The sequence below is a fragment of the Lycorma delicatula genome, chromosome 3, assembly GCF_047948215.1.
Source record: "Lycorma delicatula isolate Av1 chromosome 3, ASM4794821v1, whole genome shotgun sequence".
Taxonomy (NCBI): domain Eukaryota; kingdom Metazoa; phylum Arthropoda; class Insecta; order Hemiptera; family Fulgoridae; genus Lycorma; species Lycorma delicatula.
This window is the reverse complement of record NC_134457.1, coordinates 21,114,665-21,138,003: the sequence shown is the minus strand read 5'-3', so window position 1 is coordinate 21,138,003 and position 23,339 is coordinate 21,114,665. Positions and strand designations below refer to the sequence as shown.

Below are 23,339 nucleotides of genomic sequence, written 5' to 3'. Positions count from 1 at the left end.
CTGTGCGACCGCTCGGTTGTTCGAGTCGGGTGCGTCTTGCGACGTACAGTATAGTTAATTTATTTCGGAGTTGTAAGTATAGAACATTCATTTTTTATTTATTTATATTATTGCATAATTCAATAAGATTTTTGTTTTTATCTAAGTAGTAATTTTTTAATAATTATTGGTTAAAATAACATTTTCCATAAATTTGCGTTGCTTGTTGTTTGTTATTTCTTGAGTTATCTACTTGTACATATTTACAAGACAACATAATAACTTGTTATGCAGCTTGAATTAATTCGAAAAGAATTTTACTATTTCAACCGATTACGTGACATAACTAATATTCAAGATTTTATATGTATTGTACAGTTTTTATCCAATCGAACTAATAAAGGTATTAATTTCTAATCGCTATTAAAGCGACGAAGTTCTTATCTAAGGACTTTATTAATTCTTCTAGATTTTCGTAAAATTATATCTGATGCCTTTACTATTTCAAATTACAGAGGTGATTGTGTATTTTTTATGCACGGTTCATAAGGTATACTTATGGAACATATATATATGTATGGAACTACTATGCGTATATGTATATATATATATATATATATATGGAACTGAAATTTATTTTAATTTCTCGATCATGTTAAACAGTAATTATTGCAAAGCTATTTAGGTTAGAAACGTATCAATTAATCCTTTACGACTCGGATTATTTATTGTTTGAACATGTTCTAAAGTAACAACAAACAGGTTGATCATAATTGTACGTTAAGAAAAAATAAGCTACTGGCAAAATTAACGAAAAGTAAAAATAATAGTTATTTAATTTTATTATTTTTTTTTTTTTTAGCATTAGACTTTAAAATAAGAAATCACGATAATATTTTAATAAAAGCTCTCTGTTGGTTATAAGAAATAGCCACTTAGCTATTTTTAAAAATTATACGATCAAATAAAACCTGCTAATTTTGACTGAAGTTACAAAAATGTTCATATAACGGAAAATAATTGGCAACCAATCTGATTAAAAAAAACATTAAATAGCATTTCTATTAGTATCGTGTAGAAACTATATATTTTTTATTAAAGCCAAGAAATTTCATACCATTGAAGTTAGTTGTTAATTGAAATTTTTTCTGAAGGAAAAAACCTTTTTTTTTGTTTGATGATTAGAGTAATTCATTACATGAGATTAAAGTTTGCGCATGGGAATATGAAACAAAAATTATTGTAACGTGTGAAAATGTTCGATCGGGATTCGATTCCAATTTCGGGTTTCAATTAACCACACATCTCATGAGTGGTCGAACTTTTTTCCCCCTATACAGCCTTCGGGAATTACCGTTCAGATATTACTTCAGAGAATGATATTTATGAGTGTAAATGAAATGTAGTATTGTACAGTCTCAGTTCGAGATGTGTGTGTGTGGTTCATTGAAACCCAACCACCAAAGAACACCGGTATCCACGATCGAACTGAGACTGTATAAGACTACACTCATACATATCATCCTCTGAAGTAATACCTAAACGGTAATTTCCGAAGGCTAAACAGGAAAAAGAAAGGAAAGGGATTCGATTCCAACCCGGAGTCTTCTGGATGAAAAACTGAAACGTTACCGTTCCAATATAAAATAAATATTTAAATTTTGTGAAATATTTATACCTCATTAATTGATTTCTTACGAAGATATATTTTTTGAAATATATAAGTATCTACGTAAATTAACATTTGTCGATTGAAAAAGTATGATTTATTATTTTATAAGATATTCTTTACTATTATTAAGATTTGTTTAGTGTAGATTGAATTAATTATTTAACACTTTCTTCGATTTTATTATATGACAGCCCTATCATACAACATTTACGTTGTCGCCTTAAAAATGTAGACCGAAAACAAGACGTAGTCAGTTTTGTATTTACCATGTCTCGTTCGTTATAAAATTGCTTATAATTGTATTACAAAAATATTTCATATAACGTTTACGTAAAATAACCTGTTACCAATATACTAAATTACTGCACGTTCAATTTTGTGAAAATTGATTTAATAATTTTCTAATTTACCTCATTTTGTAGTGAAAAATTTACGATGTTTGTTTAGCACCTTGTTTCGTTAATAAACTCCCCATATTTTTACAAAGTGCTGTGCATTTTTATTATTGATATTATGACGTTAATTTTATTGTAATTTTTGTTGTTAATCATTTTATTACACCCTCAAATTGAATTGAGACAGTTCATGTTTCTCGTCAGAAGGAGTGTATATGTCGCAGGGAAATGATGAAAACGGAAATTTTATCAAATCTCTAAGGTAGATGATCAGTTCATGGAAGATGTTAAAATTACAACTCTGTGGGGGTGATTTCCCTAAAGAAAAAAAGTGATTTGATCGAATCCCGTAACTGTTTTAGTGAAAAGATGAATTGTTTAGATATTAAAATTTATAGTTTTTTTTTTTTTTTCAGTTACTTTCGAATAAATAATTTGTGTTTCAATGACTATTATTGTATTACCTATTCTACATTTAATAATGCATGGTTTACTAAATAAATACTTTTAATATCTAAACAATATTAGGTACTTACGTATTAACGCCACCGCAGCTACAGCTTTATTTAAAAAAGTAGTCAATCGGATTTCGGTGGAAAATGAACAGTCTCTTTATTAATTTTAATAAATGGTTATTTATTTTATAAATATAATTTAACCAAATTTAACCTACGCTCGCTTCGCTCGTTACCCTTGACTAATTAACACCGTAATTTTTTGAGTATTTATTTAATAAATTCAGTAATTATTGCAATTATTTATTATTTAAATAATCAAAACACTGCTGTTAATTAGTCAAGATTAGCGAGCGTAGGTTAAGTTTGGTTAAATTATATTTTTTAACTCACCGGGTTGGTCTAGTGGTTAACGCGTCTAACCAAATCAGCTGATTTGGAAGTCGAGAGTTACAGCGTTCAAGTCCTAGTAAAGGCGGTTATTTTTACACGGATTTTAATACTAGATCGTGGATACCGGTGTCCTTTGGTGGTTGGGTTTCAATTAACCACACATCTCAGGAATGGTCGAACTGAGAATGTACAAGACTACACTTCATTTACACTCATACCATATCATCCTCATTCATCCTCTGAAGAATTATCTAAACGGTAGTTGCCGGAGGCTAAACAGGAAAGAAAGAAGAAATTATATTTATAAAATAAATAAATATAAATAACCATTTATTAAAATTAATAAAGAGACTGTTTTGAATCTATGTTAAACTCAATATCGGCCCATTTTCCACCGAAATCGGATTGACTACTTTGTTTTTAAATAAAGCTGTAGCTGCGGTGGCGTTAATACGTAAGTACCCAATATTATTTCATCTTTTCACTAAAACAGTTAAGGGATTTGATCAAATCTCCGTTTTTATCATCTCCCGGCGACATATATATATATATATATTTTCGTGAAAGAGCGAGCATCAATAACTATGATCATTAGCTTGGTGGAAATAGGTATGAAAAGATGCCATACCTGACCGGGATTCGAACCCGGGACTCCGCATGTAATACCGATACGCTTCCTGCTCATCCAAGGGGTCGGCTGAGTATATTATTTATATTTTTTTTTTGCTTCATGAATTAATTCACTACACTAGCTTTTGAAACTTGTACGTGGGGACATATAAATGGAATTTTGTAGCATATGAAAAATGCCTTGCCTAATTTGGATTCGAACCCGGGACCTCCGGATGAAAAACCGAGATACGAACGGAGATCGGGATTTTTTGTTTTATATTATTTTTCACAGTCTTTACTACGAATGTGACGTGTAAATAAATCATTGAGGTACAAAAGGTAACAGTCAGAAAGTTCCTTTTTCTTTCCCGGTTGTAGCGACATTATGTTGCTATTAACAGGAACGAGAATGTATGCAGATCGGTAAAAAAAATTGTCTTTTTTTAAGTTATGTGCTTTAAGATATTTTTTAAAAAAATCAACAAAAAATAATAGTTAAATAAATTGATATAATCTGGGAAAAAAACGTTTTATTCCAATACTCTCAAAGTCTAAAAAATCTATTTTTTTCAGACGGACGTTTGTGCGTATGTACCTATGTACATTGACCTGTATTTGGTCTTATAACTCTGAAACCCGTCGATCGATTTTCTTCAAACTTGGTAGATAGTTACTACCTTCGAGCAGAAAGAATGTATAAAATTTTTGCAAAAAATAGAAAAGGGGGTTTTGCCGAAATAAAATTTAAAATCTTTACGGGGATACTTTAGCAAGATGTTTTCTTACAAAAGCTGAGATATTTTTATAAACAACACAAATTATCAAAACGTTTTATTTATATTCACTCCTTCCCAAAAAAAATGACAATATATTTTCCTGTTTTAGCTATATCTTACTTCAGAAAAGGAAGGTTTTTGCTTCTATATTTTTTATATCAATATGCTTTCTTCAATCACTATCTGAACCGCTTCAATAGTCCGTGATAACAAAAAATATTTTTTTAATTTTTAAAAAAATTATTTAAATTTAAATTCATCTCGTAAGTTACTCATTCCATTTAAAACGTAAAATATTAATTTTTTGATAGATCTTGCACTTAATTATTTCTTTAAAAAAAATTACCCAAATATTTTCATTCTCTTTCTTAGAAAATTACAACTTTGTTATTTAAAATCATGACTGTATTTTTATACTTTTTAAATAATTTTAAAAAGTTCTTTTTTATCACAACTTCAGGATTATTTTCTTAAAAATCAATTGTACCCGAATACTTCCCTTTGACTATGGAAGCACCAAAAATGAAAAAAAGCTTTTTCTCAATTACAAATGTTTAAAGTTGAAAACGTATTTTGTTGAAGTAAAGTCATTTAAGAATTTTTTTTAGACCTTGACTTAAATTTCTTCAAATGAATTTCAGTGAATATTTTTTATTCATTAAAAAATTCTTACTGATGCATGAGCCCCTAAATTCGAAAACATATTTTTCGAAAAAAAGTCGAAAACATATTTTTTGAAATTGTGATGCTGATATACTAATATTAAAAATGTTAGTTATTTCTTTATTTTGTTGGGCATCTTGGTTTCAAAACTTAAAGATTTAAGTATAATTAAAAAGTAATTTTATATCTAATAAAAAAAAAATCTTTTAAATTAATAAAATTGTTTGGAAAAGAACAAGAATACAAAACAACAGTCTCATCATTTAATTTTCATTAAGTTCTCCATAAGTATAGAAAAAATCAGGTTTATTTATTTATTTAACTGTTATCTTAAAATTATAAATAAATTTTTTACATAAAAATGTGAAAAAAAAGAATTAATAATTTTGGTTATTGCTTTTCAATAAAAAGAAACTATTTTATCATTAAAGTACAAATAGGGCTTAAAATGACAAAAATTGAATTGAAAAATCGGGTGGGGATGTGTCGGTGCGCACGGCCGTTGGTTAACGTGAAACGTTACAGACCTTGGATGAAGTTAAATGGGTGAGCCACCATCGTATTTTTTAGAACAAAACTGAAAGTCTCCAATAGAAAATTTTATACCTTCATTTGGCTAACTCTATAGATAAATTGGTCGGTCTGTATGTCAGCGAGTCACTTTTAGTATATTGGATCGAAATAAAAACGGGACATTGACTGCGTACTAAATTTAATTTTAACATAAAACAGACCCTAAATGGTACATGATATTTAATTTCGACTAATATTCGACGACAATTTTGTTCAACAACATCGGTCTATTATATGAGAAGTAAGAGATATAAAGCAGCGGTAGAGCTGTTCGTTTCGTCGGCGTCGTTCACTGAGCGCGCCGTGCCAACTTTGCGACGCTCCTGAGACAATCTCGCTCGCTCGGTACCGGACATCGGTGTACCTGTGCGTGGCCCATAACCTTCCCTTTCCATCGATATGCGTAATTTAGATTTCCGGCTGGTTTTTGCGCGGGCTAAGGCTGACATATTGAATTTTTATACTTTTTTACATATAAATATTATCCAAAGTACACTTATTATTAGTTAAATCGATTTATCTCGACAAATTCTAAACACAAACGCACGAATCAATGCGCTATCATGTCTTAAGTCGTGAGCTACACTGAATGGAAATGAGCGAGAGCGCCAGTTTTGGCCGTTCTGCGCTGTGTTCCCTCTCAACCAACCTGCTCATCAGTGACTCAATCTCAAAGTCGTATCGGCGGGCAGATTATGTAAGTTATAAAATGACACTGCATTTACGTCTTTGAGACTAATAGTTAGGGAGTTATTAAGGCAAGACGGTACCTTATCGTTACGCTACAAATTTCTGTTCTGGTACCCGTACGTTTAGGTGTGATTTTAAAGATATTTCTCGTCAAAATGAATTGCATAACTTGGTCGATCGGCGTAGCCGGTTAATTGCCGGCTTCTGTTTGAGATTGTGTTCATCAGACAGCCAGTTCCAGTAGTGAACAGAGTAAAGGTGTCATTTGTACGGCATGTTATGAGGAGTTGACATGGCGATGTGCCACAGTACATCTCGACGCGGTGGAAAAGTCAGTGACAACCATTTCACTCTTTATTTCCCGTAATAAGCCTGAGGTGGAATTCCTGTTGTTTTGGTAATGACAATGCCAGTATTTCAGAAGTGAATTTCACCGTACGCCAGGTCACGTAGACCCTTTTTGATTATGTCACCAATTATTATACGTAAAATTTTAAAGTATTCTTTATAATTTTTATTTTATAAGAATGCTTCTTTAGAAATTTTAATCTTTCCATTTATTAATATTGTTAATTTTATTTATTTTTTTTATATTAAAATATTTTTCAATATTAGAACTATGTTCTTTGTATTGGGTCAATTTGTATCGGATCTCCTCTTACTGTCTCTCAACATTAAATTGTTAATAAATACTGTGGTAACGTATTTAAAATTATAATTTGTATGAACATGTTTAAGATGGTAACACCGAACGGATTTGAAAAAATCATGTTTATTCAGTATAGAATTTTCGGAAGTATCATTTATTGTTAAAAAAAAAGTTCATCAACAAATATAAATTTATATATTTCTAAATACAATCTTCTACATACATAAAAATCTAATGCGGACACCACATGACTTCCCTGTACATCTATTAAATTTCATATACACATTTTTGCTGCACTTCATTTAAACTTTTTTCATTTGAAATTGAAATACGATCCTCCGATTTTTTAATAAAGTGGACAGTTACACAGCTGCTAAAATATTAGTTTTTATTAACGTAAAATATTTTACAATTATTAATTCAACAATCTTACCTGAAATATTAGATTAGAGTAAAAGTACCTTGATACTCTTTAAATAAATTGTTTACCAAATAATTCAATAGTAAAAACTGATTATTCTTCACCGTAAGATCAAAATTAATATTTGTAATCAGTAAACAGGAGTTCAGTAAATGGAATAGTTTAATTATTATTAACTTTTATTTACACGAAACACCAGAAATTTTGAACATATTACGAACAAGTAAAAAAAAAAGATTAACAATCACTTTAAATTGAATACAATTTATTGTATTCAATAAATACAAATTTATTTTATTTTTCTGTCAAATAGTTAAATAAAATGATTTAAAAAAAAATAAATATACCATTTTTATAAGAATTTGCTAAGAAAATCCAAAAATAATAACGATTCGAAATTATAATTTTCAATTAATATTAAATTTAATCAGATGTTTCACCACGATTTTTTTTTTAACCTCTGGGTCCACATTTAAGTATCAGAGGATGAGGTGAATGATTTGTAGCGTGTGTGAAAATTCCATGCTTGATCGGGATTCGAACCCGGTACTTCCAGTTGAAAGGCCGTGACGCTACTACTCGCGCCACGGAGGCCGGCCCAGATGTTTCACCAAATCAGTTACACATACACATATGTAATAATGCCTATTAAATTACATATACACATATTTAAAAGTGAATAAAATTTGATTTCAGTAATAACTTCTATTTTTTTTTTTTTTTTTTTTTTTGTTATTACTGAATAATTATTTATTGTACAATTTTTTTACAATCAATATATTTAATTTTTTTTAAATGTTAAAAAATTAATTTAAAAAAAAAAGTTAAAAAAATAAAAAAGAAGATGAAGTCTGATTATGAATTTAAAATGAATTTGAAAAGAGGAACAAATTACTGAATTTATAGTCCCAGAAATTTTTAAAATTATTAAATAATCTCAACAATAAAAAAAAAATCAAATAAAAATAGATTAATTTTATTATTTTGTTTCCACAGAAACGTTGTTAATAAATACTCATTTCTCTAAAAGGATTTACAGATTACACACGTACTACTACCTTTGTCACTGGAATGAATTTTAAGATGATTTTAGAGAGGGCACCTCCCCTCCGATCCTGCTATTATGCCAAAAACACAACACAAACAAGGTAGGCGAAGTTGAGGGGAAGGGCATGCACTCAACTAAAACGTACGTTAGGACCGGGAAGGGTATTTCTCCAGGAGAGGGACACCAAGGCTACAGAAGAAAAATTCGGGTTCTCAAGATCAAAGGGAAATTCCGATGGGGGCTTCTGAAGGGGTCAAGTCAGAGTAGGTCAATGACACATGTCATTTTCTCATTTTCATTCACATTTCCACAGCATACACATAAACCACTGTGTTGGTTGGTATACACCAACACAGGGTCGCGAGACGGGCGAGTATCGTACAAAGTTACACTAAGTGGTAGAATACAATAACACACAAGTAGGAACTCACACGTAGGGGCTTGCCTGTCAAATGACGTAGATATCAAGTGCGTATTAGCAGGAAGGAGTGGACGTTCCCTCACAATAATATTAATTTACGTTTTGTTTCAAGAAATAAATATTATAAAATAAAACATTTTTAAAGAAAATAATAAATTTGCACTAATGTATTAATTGAATTTACAACGATACTATTAAAAAAAAAAAAATGTAAAAATATATAAATGAAATAAATCTATAGTAAAATTACTAAGTAGATTATAGGTAAAATTATTTCTTATTCACTAGATACAATAAAAAGCTGAACGTAAAAAATTATCTCCATTTATTCAAATAGTTCTATTTATTACTATAAAGAATTACGCATGAAAAATATCTATTTGATGTATAATACATCAAATAGATATTTTTCTTTACGAATAGAGTAGTATAATGTGTATTACAAGCCCCTTCCCTCTCACAGCCAAGCTTATATTTTCGTCTAGCGCATTCTACAAATAACTATAGTATTAGGAATTTTTTTTAAATTTACAGAACTGATCAAATTTGACGCACGTGAATAGCTTTAGAACTATTATGAAAGATACCTATGCTTTTAATATTGCACTAGGCTTTAAAATATCATTTTAAACAGTATGTACGAGAGTCAAATATAAACCGAGTATATCCCCCTCAAGTTCAACACGAACTTTATCTTCAAGGCTCGTATATGAGCAAGAGGGAGCTGGCACAAAGGGAGATGTAAGAAGAGGCCGAAGATTCCAGCAGCCTCAGCTGAAAGAAGCACTGAGAGGACATCGATTTCGGAACAACATTCTTCTAAACAGTTTTGATACGACCAACCCTTCCGCAAGGGAAGACCAAAATGTTGCTGGAATTGTAAGAAGATAGGGCTTGTCGTATGCTAAATTTGTAAAACTTTTTTAACATGCAACCACTGTCGTAATGAGTAAATTTGAAGTTTTTCTTAACTTTAAAGTGGAAATATTTTTTGTCCCTTACTTAGTTTCTGTGAAATCTACCTCCTTCTTCCGATGTCCCGAAAGTGTTTTTCATAATATTTATTTATTGTAAAATTTCTTTTATAATCAGAAGTTAATAATTATTAATAAATCAATATATTTAAAGAAAAAAGTTAAAACAAATTTTTGTATATGAAGTAGGGTTTGAACCGATGTGCCTTCCCCTTGTAAGATCCAAATATTTCATTAATTAAAATTTCATTTAGCTATAACTCTGGAACTAATGAAAGTAAGTACCGCTTATGATATATCGTCGAAAAGCTTTCAATGAGGGCTTATTACTGAAGTTAATAAAAAGTGCAAATTCCAAACCTTTTTTGGATTTTGGGCTTAGTTGGACACTTTTTGTTCAGTCGATTGCAATCAAAAGGGAAAGTGCACAACTAGATGTTACGACAGAACTAAATCCAGAATTTCAATATCCTATGTATACATACATACGTACTTACAGAGGTCACGCCGAAACTAGCCAAAATGGATTCAGGGATGATTTCCGTTGAAATCTGAAAACCGAAATTTTTCGTGATCACAATACTTACTTAACTTCGTACAAGGAAGTAAAAATGTCTGTTTTTTTGTCCCATCTGCGTTCTTATACCATTCATCCGATTGCGATGAAACTTAGGTGAATTGTTGTGAACACGCCCGCGAAGGTTTCTGAATTACTCTGGACGCGCTGGGGGTCGAGATATTTCGAAAAATTGTATTTATGGTCCGATTTTGCTCATATTCCGAATATGTGACAGAAAATATGTGTCAGAAATATCTCAGCAAAAAATGGACCTGCTAGATTGCGCTGGGGTTGAGATATTTCAAAAAATTGCATTTATGATCCGATTTGGCTCATATTTGGTATATATATTAATTACGTGAAAAGAAAAAGTTTTGAAAATACTATCCGCTACGTGGCGCCGGTGTCGAGATAACGAACAAACAAATTTACAAACAGGCTTTCTTCTTTATTTATATATATATATATATATATAGAGAGAGAGAGAGAGAGAGAAGATAGGAGATAACCCGTACGGACAAGCATTTATATTATAAAATTTTACATTTTTTTAAGTTTATCCGGAAGATCTCGCAAGAAAAAAAGTATCTAAGCAGAAAGAAAAATTCTGACGATCTCGCAGGCAAAAGTATCTGAGCTCTGACACGTTTTCTAAGTTTTTTAAGTGCTGAGAAACAGGACTGAAAAAGTGTATTAGTAAATAAAGTAAAAAAAACAAAAATAAGTGTTTTAAAAAACTTGCATAAGGTTGTATAATTAAGTTAACAAGATTTTATTAAAAATTTTATTATATTTCTAATTTTTTTGAAATTCCGACTTTTTAAAGGTTAAAATTGATTTTTGAATTTTTTTGAAACCCGATTGTTTTTTTTTAATTTCTCGGTAAAAAATGAAGATATCAACTTGATTTTTTGTGTGTGTAATTTTTATGTTTATCTAAACACAAATTTCTAGATTTCTTGAAATTTGATTTTGAAAGGGATAAAGAAAGGTAAAAAAATGATTGAACAATGGTTGCAATTTTTCTCTATTTCCGACTATACTAAACCAGATATTATGTAGACATGGGCTTACAAATACTTTTCAGATAAATATCTAAAAAATATTTTTGCGAGTTTTTTTAATTTCGATTTTCTGACGGGTGCGACAGTGTACAGGGATCGTGGCTCAACCAACACAGTCATTGCCACTGTTATTATCTGTGCGACTGGCTACACCTGCTTACTGTTACTTTACTAAAAACATAAAATAATAAAAAAATTGATCAAGTCGGGAAACCCAAGTAACCATATAGAGCGGGCGAAACCGCGACGGGGATGCTAGTACAAAATAAATTTATTTATATCGTGCTAAAATTTGAGCTCAATCGGTGCAGAACATTTTGAGTTTTTGAAGCGTACACAAACGAACTTAACATTTTTAAATATAAAGATTTGTGGGCTGCGAAAAAATCCCTTAAGTCGTGCGAAAAAACACATCATTTTAAATGCTTACAAAAGCATAGTAATGCTTACAAATTACAGAATAATCAAACGGCGTTGATTTCAGATGTTAATAAACTGCTAACGTAAGTAGAAGTTGTGCTGCTTCAGTGTACAACGTGATTCTCGAGTACGAATCTACTAATGAATTACGGTCTCCAAAGAAAACAAAACCCCGCAGGTCAATTGAGAAAAAGGTGAGATTTTGATAAAAACGCGATTCGTAAAAAAATTACACGAATTTGAATTAATTAGAAATAGTTTAGCGGTGTATTATGTCCTTTGGAAGAGAATTCGGTTACTGTCTTCGACAAAGCTTCTTATCATTAAACGAAAAGAATTCCAGCCGTGTTATAGAAAAACAATGATATCAAAATGTGGCTTAGTTCAAAAGGAATCATTTTTGAATAGGTTTAAGTTAATGTTCAATTATTGCAAAGGATTTCGCGTATTAAAAGTAATTATAGTCCGTACAAAATTGGTTTAACACACAACGCCATATTAGTAAGTCGTGTTTTTATTCGGCTCATAACGAATATGTTTGCCGGCCTCCGTGGCGCGAGAGGTAACGTCTCGGACTTTAATCCGGTGGTTCCGAGTTGCAATCCCGGTCAGGCATGGCATTTTCATACGCTATAAATCATATCATCATCTGAAGCAATGCATAACGGTGGTTTCGGAGGTTAGAAAAAACAAAAAAAACAACGAATACTTTGTTGTGTGGTTTCAGTGTTACTATTTGTGAATTTTGTTCTTTGCTTTTACATAGCAAAGAACGCTATATGACCAAAAAACGATTGCTTGGTGATATATATGTAAAAAAATAACCTAACAAAGGATTTTTTGGTCATTATGTAGGGATATTATTTTCTGTGTATTTGGTTATTTCTACTATTTTGTTTGCATAGTCTTAAGTCTATCTGGGCTATAAGAAAGTTGGGTGTTTTAATTTATTTACTGTAAGTCATCCTTCTTGGTGGCTTTCTTTGTGTTTTGGTGTTTTTTTTAATAAAATACAGATGTTTTAGCTGTTAAATATAATTCAAAGAAATTTGTTACTTAATCAGTTGTGATTTTGTTTACATTGGCAACGGCCATACAGGCTCTTTGTGATTGGTCGTTGTGTTTGACAGCGGCCATCTTGCATTGATCTGATTGGTTTTCCTTTGTTTACATTTCCATATTAAAAATGTACAAATTAAAAATAGATAGATAGATTTATTAAAAATAGATGAAAACAATCTTTGATGCGGGTTATATATCGTGCTAAAATTTGAGCTCAATCGTTGCAGAACATTTTGAGTTTCTGAAGCCGTACACAAACGAACTTAACATTTTTATATATATATAGATTATATATATATATATATTACTTTCCCGTCTAGATAGAGCTGTAGCTCTAGAAGGGAAAGTATTGTAGTCGGTCCAATTTGAGCATATGCGGTTTTCGCCGGATCTTGGCGTTTTCACACCTATGAAACCCAAAAACCGGATGGAAACTTTCCGGATATTAATGTTCATTAAGTACACGTGTGAGTTCGGTATTGGCCTGTAAATCATCTTATATCTCCAGAACTACTGGACCGATTTTGACCAAACTTGGTCTGATTATTTCTATATATGGGGCATTGGCGCCGTTAAATTTTCACCTTAAAGGGTCATAAGGGTGAGACTGTAGAGCAAACTCACCCTCAGTATCTCGAGATTTCGCCAAATTAAGGTCATATTTTTCTTAGACATTTGTTAACAATTAAAAAATAACAATATTTGCACAAAAAATTTTTTTTTCCAAAATCGCCACCCTAAAAAATGCTGTGTAGTTTTATTTTATATTAATCGTCTGTTACGTTGTGACGTCACAGGTGAGCGGTATAATTAAATAAATGAATAATATTTTAAGTGTAAAAAGTAACTCGGTTTGGCCGGGTCTCGAACTCGATCATCCGATCGATTCGATATCTGGTGCGTTAAGCCTCGCGGCTACACCAGCTATCGACCGTACAAGTGAAATTTGTTCTATGTAAGTTATCAGATTACATTAATCTAGTTAGTGCCGACCGTCGTCGCTAGTACCGCCATACCGCGCGAATTAAATACGGTATGCGAGCACGCTTTAGTTAGAATCATTGACTTAAATAAATGAAAGATATTATATTTAAAAAAAGTGATAAAGATTTGAAATTAAGTTGTGTGTGTAAGACGTGCATCAGAAATAACTGTGTTGTCAGCTTTTGTATAGGCCGTATGAACCATTCTACAACTGAAAATAATTCAAACTTTATGGCCTTTTTTTCTTTTCGATTTTGGCCACCTTAGAATTAGTTCAAACTTCTTCTTTGTTGTTTTCTCTTCATCTTCTCCCTATTTGTTCTTTGCATACCTTCTCCGACAAAAGTTTTCGCTTTTTCTTTCCTGGTCTTTCTTTCTTCGAAACCCTCTAACATAATAATTTTAACTTTAAAGATGTTTCTATTTTTAGTATATTTTTATCATCCTTTTAAATTGTAAATAGATTTTTTTTCTGTTATAGAAGAAATCAGAAATTTATTTAGTTAAATTGTTTTTACCGTTCTGACAAGATTATCAAAGAACATAAAACTTCGCGTTTTCTTTGTATCAATTATTGTTTCTATATTCTAATTTATTTCATTATTACTTTTAAATTTAAATGCGTTTCTATCTAAATTTTTTAAAATTATTCTTTTCTACATTTTTACTTCCCTGTACGAAGTAAAGGATGTATTGTTGTAATCACGAAAAATTTCAGTTTTTCAGATTTCAACGGAAATATACATTTTGACAGAGTTTAGGTAGAGTTTTGTACATATTGTTGATAGAGTTTAGGATTTTGGATTTTGGTTCGTCGCTAGTACCGCCATACCGCGCGAATTAAATACGGTATGCGAGCACGCTTTAGTTAGAATCATTGACTTAAATAAATGAAAGATATTATATTTAAAAAAAGTGATAAAGATTTGAAATTAAGTTGTGTGTGTAAGACGTGCATCAGAAATAACTGTGTTGTCAGCTTTTGTATAGGCCGTATGAACCATTCTACAACTGAAAATAATTCAAACTTTATGGCCTTTTTTTCTTTTCGATTTTGGCCACCTTAGAATTAGTTCAAACTTCTTCTTTGTTGTTTTCTCTTCATCTTCTCCCTATTTGTTCTTTGCATACCTTCTCCGACAAAAGTTTTCGCTTTTTCTTTCCTGGTCTTTCTTTCTTCGAAACCCTCTAACATAATAATTTTAACTTTAAAGATGTTTCTATTTTTAGTATATTTTTATCATCCTTTTAAATTGTAAATAGATTTTTTTTCTGTTATAGAAGAAATCAGAAATTTATTTAGTTAAATTGTTTTTACCGTTCTGACAAGATTATCAAAGAACATAAAACTTCGCGTTTTCTTTGTATCAATTATTGTTTCTATATTCTAATTTATTTCATTATTACTTTTAAATTTAAATGCGTTTCTATCTAAATTTTTTAAAATTATTCTTTTCTACATTTTTACTTCCCTGTACGAAGTAAAGGATGTATTGTTGTAATCACGAAAAATTTCAGTTTTTCAGATTTCAACGGAAATATACATTTTGACAGAGTTTAGGTAGAGTTTTGTACATATTGTTGATAGAGTTTAGGATTTTGGTGCTTACTATGAATCCGGTCTCAAAGGTAGAGCAGTTTTTCATGACTTTCTTACCAGGAAATCCATTATATATCTTGAATCCTTGTGATTCGAATGGTTCCGGGGAAGCGTTTCTCATTTCTTATTGACCTGCTATTAATATATTGTGTTTTGTTAGTGCTTGACTGCCCGCCGAATTTGAGTACAGTCTTTTCAAGTCTTTGCTTGACGGCGGATTTTTCGTTAAAAGACTTTACATATTTGACTGTCGTAGGTTGTCTACCTTGGAATTTCTCCCTAGTTACAACTATAGTTGTTAACTATAGAGTGATTTGTTTTAGTTCTCAAAGAAAAGTTCACCATACTTTTCTAAGGTATCCAGCCGCACCACGTGGAGGCGCGGACCACTTTTTACTGAGAAGATGAATGATATTGAATACCCTTTTTTATTGTAATGAAGACTGCTTTAAGAAAAGATTTTTTTATAGAATTAAACTTTGACTTCCACTTTGGGGTTCGCGCAAAAAGTAAAAAAACATACTATTTTAATATTTAAAGTTGTTGAAATAGAAGCTTTTTTTTATCAGTAATACGAGATTTGAAATTGCGGTTTTAACCTCAAACCAATATTATTATCTTAGTTATAACATGGGATTGTTTCAATATGTAATTAATATATTAATTATATTTTATTTATAAATAACCGCGTAACGGGAAGTCTTACAACTGTGTTGATAGCTTTTTTCCGAGATCAGAGGCCAATTTGTACTTATAAAGCTATTATTTCTTGTTTGTATTCATTAAAGCAAAGCTTTTTTAATTTGTACTCAAATTTTTACTTCCTTGTACCAAGGAAGTATTGTGATCGCAGAAAATTTTAGTTTTCAGATCTCAATGGAAATATCCATTTTGACTATCCCTGTTTCTATTCTCACTAGTTTCTGAGTGATGTCTGTACGTACGTACGTATATATCTCGCATAACTCAAAAACGATTAGCCGTATAATGTTGAAATTTTGGATTTAGTACTGTTGTAACATATAATTGTGCACCTTCCCTTTTGATTGCAATCGACTTGACCAAAATTATCCAAAAATTTGGAATTTTGACTTTTTCTTAACTGCAGTAATCAGCCTTCTTTGAGAGCTTTTCAACGATATTTCATAAGAGGTACTTCATTGTCATTAGTCCCAGAGTTACAGCCAAATAAAATTTTTGTTAATGAAATGTTTGGATCTTACAAGGGGAAGGCACATCGGTTCAAATCAGACTTCATCTCCTTTTGTTTTAATTTAAATATATTTATTTGTTAATAATTATTAACTTCTGATTGTAAAAAAAAATTACAATAAATAATAATTCTGAAAATTATTATTTACTTTATTTTAATTCTATTTGCTTTATTTCTAATTTTATTTAATTATTTATTTACTGCATCAAACGAGTCATTTGACTGGTTTGATGCAGCTCTCCAAGATTCCCTATCTAGTGCTAGTATCATTTTGGTATACCCCCTACAATCTACATCCCTAACAATTTGTTTTACATATTCCAAACGTTGCCTGCCTACACAATTTTTTTCTTCTACCTGTCCCTCCAATATTAAAGCGACTATTCCGGGATGCCTTAATATGTGGCTTATAAGTCTGTCTCTTCTTTTAACTATATTTTTCCAAATGCTTCTTTCTTCATCTATTTGCAATTAGATGCAAATAGGTGCATCTATTTGCATCTATGAAACTGAAATGAAAAAAAACCTCTTCATTTGTCACTTTATCCATCCACCTGATTTTTTGCATTCTCCTATAGAACTACATTTCAAAAGCTTCTAATTTTTTCTTCTCAGATACTCCGATCGTCCAAGTTTCACTTCCATATAAAGCGACGCTCCAATCATATACTTTCAAAAATCTATTTCTGACATTTAAAATAATTTTTGATGTAAACAAATTATATTTCTGACTGAAGGCTCGTTTCGCCAGTGCTATTCCGCATTTTATATCGCACCTGCTTTGTCCACCTTCAGTAATTCTACTTCCCAAATAACAAAATTCTGCTACCTCCATAATATTTTCTCCTCCTATTTTCACATTCAGTGGTCCATCTTTGTTATTTCTATTACATTTCATTACTTTCGTTTTGTTCTTGATTATTTTAATATAGTAGTTCTTGCGTAGGACTTCATCCATGCCGTTCATTGTTCCTTCTAAATCCTTTTTACTCTCAGCTAGAATTACTATATCATCAGCAAATCGTAGCATCTTTATCTTTTCACCTTGTACTGTTACTCCGGATCTAAATTGTTTTTTAACATCATTAACTGTTAGTTCTATGTAAATATTAAAAAGTAACTGGGATAGGGAACATCCTTGACGGACTCTCTTTCTTATTACGGCTTCTTTCTTATGTTCTTCAATTATTACTGTTGCTGTTTGTTTCCTGTAAATGTTAGCATTTGTTATTTTATTGCTGTATTTGAACCCTAATTTTTTTTTAAATGCTAAACATTATATTCCAGTCTACGTTATCGAATGCCTTTTCTAGGTCTATAAATGCCAAGTATGTTGGTTTGTTTTTCCTTCTACTACTAATCTGAGGCCTAAAATTGCTTCCCTTGTCCCTATACTTTTCCTGAAACCAAATTGGTGTTCTCCTAATACTTCTTCCACTTTCCTCTCAATTTTTCTGTATAGAATTCTAGTTAAGATTTTTGATGCATTACTAGTTAAACTAATTGTTCTGTATTCTTCACATTTATCTGCTCCTGCTTTCATTGGTATCATAACTACTTCTGAAGTCATCACTTTTGGTATCATCACTTTTTTGAAGTCTGACGGAACTTCCAAAAAAATAAAATAAAAAAAATATGAAAAAATCAGAAGTTATTAGCGAAATAAAAAATTTGATGTACTTTTCATTTAAAAAAAAAAATGTATATGTAATTTAATAGGCGTACAAGGAAGTTTGAATTTTTTTTATTTCATAAGGTCTTTCTATTTTTTAAACTCTCTCTTGTATTGTTGATTTTTCTAATCATTTTTCCTCTGTGTCTACGTCTAGATATCTGATTTCATTGATTATTTCTACTTTTCCTATTTCTGTTTGCATTTTCGTATGTTTTTAATGTTTATCATTATGTTGATCTTCTCGACAAGATGACCAAAGTGCTATAACTGCTTTAAAAAATAAATAAATAAATAAATAAATAAATAAAGGTACTTTAAAAATAGTTAAAAGTTACAGAATCATTAACGAATTTTACATATTAAAAATATAAGCATTACTTCTTATAATTATAGATATAAATTAATCAAACTTAACGTACGCTCGCTAATCATCAACTAATTGACTAATTAACAGTAATGTTTTGATTATTTAAATAATAAATAAATGAATTGCAGAAATTACTGAGTTTATTTTTTTAAATAATCAAAACATTACTGTTAATTAGTCGTGGTTAGCGAGGTTGATTAAATTATATTTATAAAATAAATAAACCATTTATAAATGGTAATATAATTGTTATATCCGGTGATATTAAGAATAACCCAAAAGTTTGCGATATATTGGTTGACGGGCTAATACTTAAGTACCTAAATAAATAACGCAAAAGTAAGAAATATAAATCATTTTTTTTTGTCGACATTTTTAGTTTTGAGCCAATATGCAGATATTATCTTACGTAAGTGAATTAGGCATATTTGAATCAATTTCAGTTGTACATTTCAACTCGTGAAGAATTTTATTAATCTAAATAATGATGGAGGAGTAAATTTTTACTTGCTCTTGTTTGAATTTAAAAATTACAAGGAAATTTTTTATGCATAATTCAGTTATGTCTCCTTTTTTATCGATCTTATTTAAATAAGAATATAAAACAAGACTTGCATTCTGTGCACGCTTCTTCTAAAATTATGTTTATTGCAATCAAAACTAATTAGACTGAATTTTATTTATTTATTTTTTTTTTTAACTGAAAATAATGGAAATATAACGAGTTATGAAAGGTTTTGTTGAATATTTTACAATGGTCTTTATTTTAATGGTAGATCAACCGTTCTTAAAGATGTATCAACATATCTTTTTTTTTTATTATTCGAATAAATTTTACCTGATGTTTAACTTTCTGTTCATAAACAGTAAAATTATCATCGGTTATTCTACATAGTACATTTTATTTTGACAAAAGTTTTAGTTTCGTACAACAAATCTCATTACTAATAATAATAATGAGAAATTATTTATAATAGCCCCTGATATTTCTGGTTTATATTGGCTGATTAATTCACCACATAATAAGCTTGACGTTTGTGCATGCTAATATGAAATGGAAATTTTCTAGCGTATGAAAAAAATCCATGCCTGACGGGGATTCGAACTCGAGGCCTCCGGATGAAAGGCCGAGACGCTACTACTCTGCCTCGGATGTTTATTTTTAACCATTATTTTTAATTATTATTATTTCTTCCTTGGAGACATAGTTTTATAATTATAAAAAGGTTCAATTTTTATAATTAATATCGAAGTATACAGAATCTTAAAATCTTATTTCATTAATAACTTCTGATATTTTTTCATTTTTATTTTTTATTATTATTATTGAGTTATTATTAATCGTAAAAGTTATTTTTACAAACAGAGGTTAATAATTAATTATTAATAAATCAATATAATTAAATTAAAAAAAGGAGATGAAGTCTGATTCGAACGGATGTGCCTTCCTCTTGTAAGATCCAAATATTTCATTAATTAAAATTTTATTTGGCTATAACTCTGGAACCAATGAAAATGAGTCACTTACGATATATCGTTGAAAACCTTTCAATGAGGGCGTATTACTGCAGTTAAGAAAAAGTTCAAAACCAATTTTTTTGGATTTTGGGCTTTTTTGGACACTTTTGGTTCGGTCGATTGCAATCAAAAGGGGAGGTGCACAATTAGATGTTACAACAGTCCTAAATCCAAAATTTCAACATTCTACGGCTAATCGGTTTTGAGTTATGCGAGATACATACGTACATACAGACGTCACGTCGAAACTAGTCAAAATGGATTCAGGGATGGTCAAAATGGATATTTCCGTTAAAATCTGAAAACCGAGATTTAATGCGATCACAATACTTCCTCTACTTTGTACAAGGAAGTAAAAATAACAATAATAATGAATCTGTAACTGGAGCTGGCGATTGTATTGCTGAACTTATATATTTCTATGAATTCCAATGATGTGTCCTCTCATTTTTAATGATAAAAAAATCTGGATATTAGGGATAAAATCCGTTTTAAGAATTTCTTAGTCTTATTCTCTCTTTTTTATGTAGAATGCTTAATTTATTACAAATTTTGAAAAAAATATTTATGGTTAATTGTCCATTGATTTCATTAAACCTAAATAGGATAAGAATGTGTGTATGATAAAAGAGAAAAAAACGCCAGGAAAAGATATTTATTTGTTAATAAGACTCCGTGTCTGCGTTTCATCTTTTTAATTTATGCAGCAGTTGTAACTGTCTATTTTCCCCTAACAATAGAATAAAATAACATTCTGTTCATGCATCATTTTTATCTGATACACTTCAGATGCAAATAATGCTCATTTTCTCTTGATAAATATATAGATTGTATCACGAAGTTTTCCAGGAATTTAAGAACCTATTCTACTCTTGAAAGCGATGAAAAAAGTTCATATAGATATTTGTCCTAAAATACTTCGTTTGCGAATTACGGCTAATGAAGATTTTGCTTGGATTTCAGCTACCCCGGTCAAATGAAGTACTGAAATCTTTATGTCGTTAATTAAGGGACAGAATTGGTGATTTCTTATGGTTGTTGATCTGAATAACCGAATAAAACAGGTCGCAGAACCACAGTAATTTTTGATAAATATAGGAAAAAAAAGCAATAAATTGGTGTAAAAAACCCTGTTTATGTGTAACGTACAATAACTTTGTTAAATAAGTAATAAATACATAAAACTTTCAAACAAAGCTTGTAGAGAATTTAATTCTGAACAAGATGTATAAGATATGTTGAATAAAACAAAGAAAAATTGCATTTTTTTTTTAGAAACAGTACACTAGACCAAAATGTACTAAACGTACCAGTTTATAATAAATGTTCAAAAATGAGACTACCATTTTCAGAACATTTTTCGCCACGCTTCTGTATTGCGTTTGTTGATCTTGTTAGTTCTTCAGGGCTTAAGTTGTTAAGCCACATCCATAATGCGGACAAAATGCCTCACGAATAGGTGTTTTTGTTTCGTAAACAATATCTTTCATCCATCTCCAGTCGCAAAAATCTAAAGGTCTTAAATCAGGTGATCTTCATAGTTAGGAATGTGAACCACCACGACCTGATGGCTAGGAATGTGGACCACCATAACCGATCCATTTCTCAAGGAAATGGTGATTTAAGTAGGTGGAAACGGCACAAGAGAATAAAACTTGTTTTGTTTAAGGGTCCTCAAAACCATTGAATAAGAAACTCTGATCCGCTTAGAAAGACGTTCTGTATTGTTGCTTGGATTGCGCTGAACTGCATCGATAATAATTTCGTCAAGAACAGCATCGTGTTGGACAGATTGTTCGTAGCTGGTACGATTATTACGTAGTGAACCTGTTTCCCGAAGATTGCGAAAAGTCGCGCTGACTGTTTTGGGATCTGGAATCCTGCGATTCGGTAAACGTATTTCATATTTTACTACAGCAGCTGCAGTATTATTATTACACACACCCAAAATGTGTACAATATCAGCGGATTCCTCTGTTGTAAATAAGTACGGTACTACTTCAACGGCAAATTGATCACGTTCAAATTAAAATTCACAGAAAATCTTCGCTGACGACAGCACCGTCACATTACCGATATACTTAATGTAACTTACAGAATGATTTAAACATTATTATATCATTGTGCACTGTTAATCAGCTATTGTTATTTTATTGGCAACTTTGAAATAATAATCTTTCAAATAATTTTTGTATTTATGTTTTCAATTAGAAAAAAATCTAAATAATTTTTATTTTACAATTATTGTGTAATTTCCAGTTGTTTTAAAAATTTTTTAGCAGCAATTTTCAACAGTAAACTTTGTTTTTACAAAATTTTCACATCACCAAAAAATAATTTCGATTTTGTTTATATTAAATAAGTACTTTCCTGATAAATGAAGTAATGTACTGTTTTTAAATAAAATTCAAATCTTTCTAACTTCTTTGTTTAATTCAACTTATCTTATACCATTTTTTTCAGGATTAAATTCTCTACAAGTTTTATTTAACATTTTTATATGTTTATTGCCCGTTTAAAAAAGTTATTGAACGTTAAAAAAAAAAAAAAATAGGGTTTTTACTTCAATTTATTGGGTTTCACCCCAGATTTCTCAAAAACTACAGCAGATACGGTTATGAGATCTATTTTATTCAGTTATTCAGGTCAAAAACCATAAGAAACCTTTAATTCTGTTCCTTAATTAACGTTCTAAAAATTTCAGTACGACCTCATTTCAATGGATAGCTGAAAAAATCCGAGTGAAATCTTTTACTAGTCATAACTCGCAAACGAAGCATTTTAGGACGTACGTTTATATGAACTTTTTTCATTATTTTCATAAGTAGGTTATGATAATCAAACGAGAACTTCGTAATATATTAGAGTATATTTCAATATCGGTCAATTTTCTAATTTTATTAAGTATTCTGCCTTTACTCTTTGAAAAATCAATTGGTACAAGCTAATTAAAAGGTAATAATAAATCAAATTATAACAAAACAACGAAAAGAGAACCATATAATGAAAATAAGGAGGAATAATTGAGGAAGTGGTAGATAAAATTTGCGAAATATATTGCTAAAGTTATTTTTATTTCTTTTTACTGACTTTAAAAATAAGAGTTGGTCCTCAATTAGATTGGTATTTTTATAAATGTACATTCAGTTTCTACTT

General features: G+C 30.3%; 1 protein-coding gene across 1 annotated transcript in view; it reads left to right on the top strand.

Annotated features, from left to right (window-relative positions):
• LOC142321432 (cadherin-86C-like) overlaps positions 1-23,339 on the top strand; it is a 178,786-nt gene continuing 155,447 nt past the window's right edge. The window contains exon 1 of the mRNA XM_075359502.1: positions 1-72. The gene's annotated coding sequence lies outside the window, so the exon portion shown is untranslated. The remainder of the gene's footprint in view (positions 73-23,339) is intronic.